We start from the raw sequence: 10704 nt of genomic DNA on the forward strand, positions 1-10704 counted from the left end.
GTTCCCTCTAAACTGCAGAGCCTTGTGAGCAAAAATTCTCTTTTGTGAGCTACCAGCATTAAAGTTGTGAGCAACTGCATACATTAGTGTGCTCTGGGGTCATCCTTCCTGAACTAAGACAAAAATGTGTGAGCTGGAGGCTAAAAATCTCATGCTAAATCTCATAGTGTAGAGGGAACACTGCTCTTATGGTCAGTATCACCTACTCTGACTGGCAGCAGCTCTCCAGGGTCTTGGGCAGAGGTCTTTCCCATTATCTCTGCCTCATCCCTTCAACTGGAGGTGCTGGGGACTAAACCTGGTGGCTTCTGCATGCAAAAACAAATGCTTTACCACTGAGCCATGGAGCTGGAAGGACATGGAGGACACAGAAGGCCAGCTAGCAGTCCACAGGCCAAATGTAGCCCTTGAAGCAATTTCACCTAATCCTGACTGGACCTACCTAATTTCAATGGAATTGTATTAAAAAGAACATACTTTTTTTTGGGGGGGGGGGGGGAAGGTACAAATGGAAAATGCAGGGATTCTCCATGTGTATTTCATATGCATCTTATTTGTATTACTACACCAAACTATGCCAGTTTGGTGTAGTAGTTAAGTGCACGAACTCTTATCTGGAAGAACCGGATTTGATTCCCCACTCCTCTACTTGCACCTGCTGGAATGGCTTTAGTTAGTCATAGCTCTCACAGAGCTGTCCTTGAAAGGGCAGTTTCTGGGAGAGCTCTCACAGCCTCATCTGCTTCACAGGGTGTCTGTTGTGGGGGGGGGGGGAGAGGAGGTAAAGGAGATTGTAAGCAGCTCTGATACTCTGATTCAAAGAGAAGGGTGGGGTATAAATCTACAGTCTTCTTATTTTTGTTCTGGATAAGTAAAAAATGGACTTTTTCTTGGGGATGGGGGCTTCTTTCATGAATATCCTCACTTCTCACCACATGCTTCCAGTCTCTGTCCTTATACCATTCTGAATTCTTGTATTCTATCTTGTCAGCCCTTCTTCTTCTATATAGATTATACCAACTTTAATGTAGAGCAGAAGGCTGTGCAGATTGGCATCTGGAAAATAGTGGTCTTTGAGAAGTTGGCTGCCTCTGCCATAAGAAATAAGATGCTTCTTCAGCAGAGAGAGAAGTGTGCCTGTGGAAGGAAAAACTCAGGCTTAGGTCTGTATTTGAACATATTCTGAGTTCCTGTATGTGTGCTACTTAGGTCAATATGCTTTCAAGCAAGGCTGGTAGCTCTTGGCTGGGAAAGGTAATTTGCCATTGCAGGCTGAAGAGCTCACTAAACCAAGACCTAATCTGAAGCTATTAGTCATCCCTGTGGCACTTCTGATGCTTGAGACCAGCAGGAATGCTGTGTAATGGGTTGGCAATGGAACACATGCCAAAGGGTGGCACACCCAACCACCTTGTTCGACATGGCACTGTTCTCACTCTGTCCCCAGAGCAGGGATGTAGTTGAGGCAAGCTGGGCTGGAATGCAGCTCTGGGATTCTCTTTGGACCTAGAGCAGCGATATCAATCAGAGCTCCTTCCAGGCAGCATCAGTGCACTCAGACCATGAGGTGACTGTGGGAGGTTGCCAGGTCTATCTGGAGTGCTGCCACCTCTGAAGAGTAGCTGTTGTTGCTGCCATCTCTTCCTTTAAGTAGACCTGCCTCTTTGGCCAGCACATCCCCTCCTTGCTTTGTTTGCCGGGCCTCCAGCATCATCTTAGATAAACATTGTTCAGCACTTGAGTCAAATAGCCCTGAGCCGCCCTGAGCCGCTTCGGTGGGGAGGGCGGGATACAAATAAAATGTGACTGACTGACTGACTAAATGCGAAATAAATAAAAAAAAATAAACCTTCTTGCACCTGACATATATACCACAAGTTAGGAAAGGCACAAACAGGTATAAGAGAAGGCCTGCATGGTTAACAAACAAAGTAATGGAAGCTGTAAAAGATAAGAAGGACTCCTTTAAGCAGTGGAAAGCTAGTCCAAGTGAGATTAATAAAAGGGAACACAGGCTGTGACAAATTAAATGCAAGACTGTGATCAGGCAGGCAAAAAGGGACTATGAGGAGCATATTGCAAAAAACATAAAGACCAACAATAAAAATTTCTTCAATATATTAGAAGCAGGAAACCAGTCAGGGAGGCAGTGAGGCCCTTGGATGACCAAGGGGTCAAAGGATTACTGAAGGAGGATAGGGAAATGGCTAAGAAGCTGAATGCATTTTTTGCCTCTGTCTTCACTGTGGAAGACGAGAAGAGTTTGCCCACTTCAGAACCACTAATTTTGGAAGAGGTGTTGAAAGACCTGAGTCAGATTGAGGTGACAAGAGAGAAGGTCCTACAACTGATTGACAAATTAAAAACTAATGTCACCAGGTCCAGATGGCATACATCCCAGAGTTCTGAAAGAACTCAAAGTTGAACTTGTGGATCTCCTGACAAAAATCTGTAATCTTTCATTGAAATCTGCCTCCGTTCCTGAGGACTGGAAGGTAGCAAATGTCACCCCCATCTTTAAAAAGGGTTCCAGAGGAGATCCGGGAAATTACAGGCCAGTCAGTCTGCCTTCAATACCGGGAAAGTTGGTAGAAACCATTATCAAGGACAGAATGAGTAGGCACATTGATGAGCACAAGTTATTGAGAAAGACTCAGCATGAGTTCTGTAAGGGAAGATCTTGCCTCACTAACCTGTTACAGTTCTTTGAGGGGGTGAACAAGCATGTGGACAAAGGGGACCCAATAGATGTTGTTTACCTTGACTTCCAGAAAGCTTTTGATAAAGTTCCTCATCAAAGGCTCCTTAGTAAGCTCGAGAGTCATGGAGTAAAAGGACAGGTCCTCTTGTAGACCAAAAACTGACTAATTAATAGGAAGCAGAGAGTGAGTATAAATAGGCAGTCTTCGCAGTGGAAGACAGTAAGCAGTGGGGTGCTGCAGGGCTCAGTACTGGGTCCCATGCTCTTTAACTTGTTCATTAATGATCTGGAGTTGGGAGTAAGCAGTGAAGTGGCCAAGTTTGCAGATGACACTAAATTATTCAGGGTGGTGAGAACCAGAGAGGATTGTGAGGCAGTCCAAAGGGATCTGTTGAGGCTGGGTGAGTGGGCGTCAACGTGGCAGATGAGGTTCAATGTGGCCAAGTGCAAAGTAATGCACATTGGGGCCAAGAATCCCAGCTACAAATACAAGTTGTTGGGTTGTGAACTGGCAGGGACTGACCAAGAGAGAGATCTTGGGGTTGTGATAGATAACTCACTGAAAATGTCAAGACAGTGTGCGTTTGCAATAAAAAAGGCCAACGCCATGCTGGGAATTATTAGGAAGGGAATTGAAAACAAATCAGCCAGTATCATAATGCCCCTGTATAGATCGATGGTGCGGTCTCATTTGGAATACTGTGTGCAATTCTGGTCACCGCACCTCAAAAAAGGATATTATAGCACTGGAAAAAGTCCAGAAAAGGGCAACTAGAATGATTAAAGGTTTGGAACACTTTCCCTATGAAGAAAGGCTAAAACGCTTGGGGCTCTTTAGCTTGGAGAAATGTCGACTGCGGGGTGACATGATAGAGGTTTACAAGATTATGCATGGGATGGAGAAAGTAGAGAAAGAAGTCCTTTTCTCCCTTTCTCACAATACAAGAACTCCTGGGCATTCAATGAAATTGCTGAGCAGTCAGGATAAAATGGATAAAAGGAAGTACTTCTTCACCCAAAGGGTGATTAACATGTAGAATTCACTGCTACAGGAGGTGGTGGCAGCTACAAGCATAGCCAGCTTCAAGAGGGTATTGGATAAAAATATGGAGCAGAGGTCCATCAGTGGCTATTTGCCACAGTGTGTGTGTGTATTGGCCACTGTGTGATACAGAGTGTTGGACTGGATGGGCCATTGGCCTGATCCAACATGGCTTCTCTTATGTTCTTATGACATGAGAGAATCTCAGCATGATCTGCTCATTGTTGCATCCCAATAGCATGCCCCCTTGCTGACAAGAGCATACCACTTGTCCCTTCTGTGCATGATCCTTAATTTTAGAACTTTAAAGACCAGGGTTAAGAATTGTGAGAGGTGGTGTGTTCTAGCTGATAGTCTTTTGCCTAGGGCAGTTGCCCAACCCTTCTCTAAGATAGGATGGGAGCTGGACCGTTGTGCTTAGTTCCTTTGCATACTTCAGTTTTGGTTCCCATGACTTTTGTCCATTCAGGTCCCATGATTCCCAGCATACTGGACAGGGGAATCAAAGTAGATCACTCCCTCCCCCTTTTACTTGTGAAAAAGCTGGTTAGATCCAATCCATGGTGAGTAAGCCTAACCCACCAACTTGATTATCTGCCTTGTTTATAAGTAGGACATGAATCTCTTTGTTATCTCTGTGTGTGTGTGTGGGGGGGGGTGCAGTAAACAAGTGTGCAACAGGTAGTATAAGGAAACAAAACTTGGAGAAAGTCATGCATCAAAACACAGTGCAAGGTAATCTTTGACATGCTATAGTGTTTTAAGCTATAGGTTTTAAAACTTTCACAGGAAGTGTTTTTGGACTATGGGATGTTGTTTTTGTTTTCATATTTGACCATGCTCAAGAAACTAAACACTGGAATGGCAATTTAGCTATTTCAGGGCTTACTAAAGCATTAGAGGTCCCAGTCTTTTTTTTTTTAAAGAACAAACTTTATTGGAAAGATAAAGAATTATTAAAATAACTCCAGAGTCTTGATTTTGCTTGTAGTAGCTTAAGTTAGATATGTCTGCCTCCGGGAGCCAAGAAGGGTTGTGCTGATGTGTATTTTCTGCTGTTTCATTTCCATACTGCTATCGCTAAAAGAAGCAAGAGTGGGAATTTTAGAGAGGATCAGTGACGTTCAGCTGGCAGCAAAATGCACCTGAGCTGTAGCCTGACCAGTGGAGCGTTGTTTCAGTTATTCTTTGAATGAGGGTATTCTGTGAAATTCACTGCAATATCCCACTACGTGCTGTTCCCTTGAAGATTGCTTAAATTAACCTTTAAAAAAACCCCTCAGCCTTATAAAGCCCAGCAGGATCTTGTCTAAATCCAAAGAAGGCTATCTCCTTGTTTAAAAAAAGAAAGGAAAATTCCGGTCCTCGTTCAGTCAGGTTTGAGTATGTTTAGCCAGGAGAGGAGGCGGCTGAGAGGTTATGTGCTCACCATCTTTAAGTACTCAAAGGGCTGTCATATAGAGGATGGTGTGGAATTGTTTTCTGTGGCCTCAGAAGGTAGGACCAGAACCAATGGGTGGAAATTAAATCAAAAGAGTTTCCAGTTCAACATTAGGAAGAACCTCCTGACCGTTAGAGCGGTTCCTTAGTGGAACAGGCTTCCTCAGGAGGTGGTGGGCTCTCCTTCTTTGGAGGTTTTTAAACAGAGGCTAGATGGCCATCTGACAGCAATGAAGATCCTGTGAATTTAGGGGGAGGCATTTGTGAGTTTCCTGCATTGTGCAGGGGGTTGGACTTGATAACCCTAGAGGTCTCTTCCAACTCTATGATTCTATGAGTATGACCAACAGGTGTGATGCCTTTCACTGCCATCTACCACCTGCTTCATGTACGTTAATGGATAATTGCATAATGCAGTTTTGGTAAGCTAGAGGCACTTCTGCTTTTCTTTGAGTAGCTGTTTACCAAAACCCAGGCATCTCTCTTGCTTCACTTTACAATGAGATTGTGTGTTGTGCTTCTGTCAAGTTGCTTTTGACTCCTGGAGACCCTATGAATTAATGTCCTTTCGTTAGCAGTCTTGCAAACTGAGGCCTGTGACTTCTTTGAGTTAATCCATCTCATGTTGGGTCTTCCTCTTTTCCTGCTGCCTTCTACTTTTCCTAGCATTACTGTCTTTTCCAGTGAATCTTGCTTTCAAGATGTGACAGTGATTAAAAAAACCCAAAACCAGAATGCAAGACAGTGGAATGCTACAAAACCCAGCATTCTTCAACATTTAACTCTAGACCAAATATTTTAGAACAGGATGTTTATGTTTCTGTCTAATCCCCTTCAATCTTTATAAACCGTGCTCAATTGCCAGGAAGTTTTCTGGGTCTTCACCACTAAAACCTCCCGTCCCACTGTTATCTCCTTGCCCCCGAAATGCAAAAACCTTCTGTGGTTACAAGAACGGCCCTCCCCCTGTAAAGATGTATCTCAGTAATGTAACACAAATGTTGCACAGAATATCTTTATTAGCAGCTGTTACAGTATATGAATAGTAGTTACTGCTTTAAAATAACAATGCTTTAAAAATATTTTCCTAGGTAATACATTGTGCCTTGAGTATTTAAACCTCCCACCTATTAAAATGTAGGCAAAAAGAAATCATGCAATATCAACACCTTTAATTGTACATGGCTAAATTTTGTTTCTTAAACTATAGCATTAATAGTTGTGAACTGGAGCAGCTAAGAGTGTGAACAGTGAACGCCCTGGATTAGGAAAATCACTTGGTTGCCTTGGCTTAGCCAGCCAGCCATCTCCACCTTTACTAGAAACAGCAAGATTTAAGGCAAGGGCATTTCAGGCTTGTTCACTTGAAAATTTTATTTAGCCCACCCTTCCTATGCATTGCTCAGGATACCCTATGTCAGTGGTGGCGAACCTATGGCATGGGTGCCAGAGGTGGCACTCGGAGCCCTCTCTGTGGGCACCCGTGCTCCCTTACCCCCTTCCCTCCCCCCTGTGCAGGAGGCTCTGGAGTCATATCTCATAGAAGCTCCTTCTCTCCCCAAACTCAGGCTCCTTCCCCCAAATCTCCAGGTATTTCTCAACCCAAACCTAGCAACCCTAACTGGGCCTCTTTCAGAGAGACAACAGGGCACTCCAACCTTTTTGAGCTTGTGGGCACCTTTGGAATTCTGATGTGGGGGGTTGGGTGCAACCACATTGCAGCCCCCAAGCACAACACACAGAGGAAAATTCCTTGCAGGTGTTCCTGCAGTTTTAGGGAGGGGGTTAGATGGAACCCACTAGGGCAGGGGTGGCCAAACTTGCTTAACAAAAGAGCCACATAGAATAAATGTCAAGATGTGTGATAGCCACCAGACATGAACGTCAGATGTCTGAGAGCAGGAAGGAAGGAAAATAGGTGGGGAGGGGGAGAGAGAGGTGTAAAGAAAGCAACTTGAACTTTAAATGCATTCTCCAAGCCACTGGCTGGCATGGCTTGAAGAAGTGGTTTAAAGAGACAAATGCCTTCTCTGGTGGGGGCTTCAAGAGCCACATGATGTGTGTGAAAGAGCCACAGTATGGCCACCCCTGCACTAGAGAGAGGGATATAATGCAGCTTCATGTTTTCATGTGGCCAAGACCTGGTTGCATTTCATATTTCAAAACTGTTGTGACATGGTCCAAGCCAAAGGGAAAAAGAGAGCATGGGTGTGTGGGGATGGGGGGGGGGGAGAGGAGAGAAGAGATCAGGACCTTAAATCAAGCACATTTTTTTGAAGGGATGTGGGTTTATTACAGTAAATGTTGAATCCCACTAATCTGGCAGAAACAGCGGCCGGGATCGCCTCCGGTTTAGGAGTGGAAAGGGAGGAACTGTAGGCTTCCTTGCTTTCCAATACGATGACAGCAGTATCTGAGCAGAGCTCTTTCAAGTTACAGGGACCATAAGGCAAATTGTTGTAAGATGTTTTTGAACTGTTGCACTGTTCTGGTTTCCCAGAGCATCCCTGACAAGTGTTTGTCCAGCCACTGCTTAATAACTGCCAGTGAGAGGGTCAATTGCACTGTTGAACAACTCTTACTGTTAAAAAGTTTTCCCTATGCCAGTCCTCTCCTCTGCTGCCAGCAGAAAGAGATCCCTGCCCTCCTCTAAATGGCAGCCCTTCTAATACTTCAAAAGAGCAATCATGTTTCCCCTCTCAACCTCCTCTTCTCCAGACTGAATATCCCCAAGTCTGTTGCTTTCCTCATTGGGCTTGATTTCCATGGTTTCTCAGAAGTAATCTACAGTGAGCACTGTGGCACCTACTCTCTACACATGCACAGGATTGCCGTTTTAGTTTATCCTGCCCTTCACTCTGAATCGCAAGGACTCAGAGCAGCTCACAATCTCCTTTTTCTTCCTCCCCTACAACAGACAGGTGGGGACAGGTGAGGTAGGTGGGGCTGCGAGAAGCTTTCCCAGAAGCTGCCCTTTCAAAGACAGCTCTGTGATAGCTATGGCTGATCCAAGGCCATTCGAGCAGCTGAGAGTGGAAGAGTGGAGAATCAAACCCGGTTCTCCCACATAAGAGTCCACTCACTTAACCTCTGCACCAAACTACCCCTCCTTTCTCACATCAGACTTTCTAGTTAATCATAGAATCAGAGAGTTGGAAGGGACCTCCAGGGTCATCTAGTCCAACACCCTGCACAATGCAGGAAACTCACAAACACCTCCCTCTAAATTCACAGGATCTTCATTGCTGTCAGATGGCCATCTAGCCTCTGTTTAAAAACCTCCAAGGAAGGAGAGCCCACCACCTCCTGAGGAAGCCTGTTCCACTGAGGAATTGCTCTAACAGTCAGGAAGTCCTAACTAATGTTGAGCTGGAAACTCTTTTGATTTAATTTCAACCCACTAGTTCTGGTCCTACCTTCTGGGGCCACAGAAAACAATTCCACACCATCCTCTAGATAACAGCCCTTCAAGTACTTGGTGATCATATCACCTCTCAGCCGCCTCCTCTCCAGGCTAAACATGCCCAGCTCCTTCAACCTTTCCTTATAGGACTTGGTCTCCAGACCCCTCACCATCTTTGTCGGCCTCCTCTGGACCCGTTCCAGCTTGTCTATATTCTTCTTAAAATGTGGTGCCCAAAACTGAACACAATACTCCAGGTGAGGTCTTACGAAAACAGAGTAAAGCTATACCATTACATCACGTGATCTGGACACTATACTTCTGTTGATACGGCCCAAAATTGCATTTACCTTTTTAGCCACTGCATCACACTGTTGACTCATGTTCAGCATATTATCCACTAAGACCCCTAGATCCTTTTTGCACATACTACTGCTAAGACAAGTCTCCCCCATCCTATAACCATGCATTGGATTTTTCCTACCTAAATGCAGAACTTTACATTTATCCCTGTAAAATTCAATTTATTGATTTTAGTCCAGTTTTCCAGCCTGTCAAGGTCATCCTGTATCCTGTTTCTGTCTTCTTCTGCATTTGCAACCCCTCTCAATGTAGTATTATCTGCAAATTTAATAAGCATTCCCTCTATTCCATCATCCAAATCATTGACAATCATTAATACAATTCAAATCATTAATATAATTCAGACTATCCCTGAAGTTTCCAAGGGTAGCCGTGCTAGACTCAAGCCCAGGAGCACCTTAGAGACCAACAAGATTTGGGGGGAGGGGGCACAAGCTTTCCAGCATTAGAGCTCCCTCAATTAGATAAAGGAGCTTTGACTCTCAAAAATCTTGTTCTCTAAGGCAGGCCAACGTTAGCTCTCCAGATGTTTTTTGCCTACAACTCCCATTAGCCCCAGCCAGCATGGCCAATGGCTGGGGCTGATGGGAGCTGTAGGCAAAAAACATCTGGAGAGCTACCGTTGGCCACCCCTGCTCTAAGGTGCTGCTGGACTCAGATTTAACCATATAAATCAGCTGACTCCTTTCATCAACTTAATTTATTAACTAACATCATGTATCCCCTTGCCTTCTTCCCCAAAAGGACACTGAAGTGGTTTGACACACTCTCCCCTTCTCTTTTATCCTCACAACGAACCTATGAGGTGGGTTAACTCAGAGTATATTATTGGTCCAAGGTTTCCCAACAAGCTGCCAGGGCAGAGTGGACATATGAATCAGGACCTCCCAGATCTGATTTGGACACCCTAACCACCAGCTCCTACTAAACACACTATATTTTAATGTATTCTTTTTTCCTAATGGCAAACTAGAATGATGTTTATAATGTATGTCACATGTTCAAAAGTAAATTAGGTAACTGGAACACCTCTGGGAAAGGTATGTTCTCAGTTTAACCCAGACCTGCAAGCAACAGAGCAATGAACAGCCTCCATTTATTGTCTTAGGACACTCTCACCATCATTCTCCCATTCTGACATGTTACTATTTTGTTGGTTTCCTAAGCAAATGCTATCCAGACCAAATGTTCTTTCAGTTTGTTAATTTCACTATGAGTTGTTTTTTCTAAACTAAAACCTTAGTATTCAGGTTAAATTGCCGTGTTGGCACTTTGCGATAAATAAGTGGGTTTTGGGTTGCAGTTTGGGCACTCGGTCTCTAAAAGGTTTGCCAACACTGCCCTATGTTGTTTAACCTGAGAGAGGGATGCTAGGAAACAGGCCTAGGACTTCTCATATTGCACTGTATCATTGAATGATATTTCACTCCCCTTTCCTGAGCCAGCTGGATAACAGTTTATTTGCTAAACCATTATGAAGCCAGATTAACCTACATGGCCATTAATGGGCAAAGTGGTAGAGGTCTGCTTAGATGATCATGAGATTGCTTCCAGTTCTTTTGTGTGTCTGTTGGTGTGTGTGTATGAATTTAACAACCAGCAACAGTTGAATTGGAACACCCTGAGGGATTTTTCACAACGTAGCAGCGCTAATTTGTTAATTTCAGATAACCCAGTTTTAGGCTTCAACCTACAATTTGCAAAGGTTTGCTTGTTTTTTAAAGGCCATTTTTGCTGCTTTTTTAAGAATTGTAC

The sequence above is a fragment of the Heteronotia binoei genome, chromosome 5 (genome assembly GCF_032191835.1).
Source record: "Heteronotia binoei isolate CCM8104 ecotype False Entrance Well chromosome 5, APGP_CSIRO_Hbin_v1, whole genome shotgun sequence".
NCBI classification, from domain to species: Eukaryota; Metazoa; Chordata; class Lepidosauria; order Squamata; family Gekkonidae; genus Heteronotia; species Heteronotia binoei.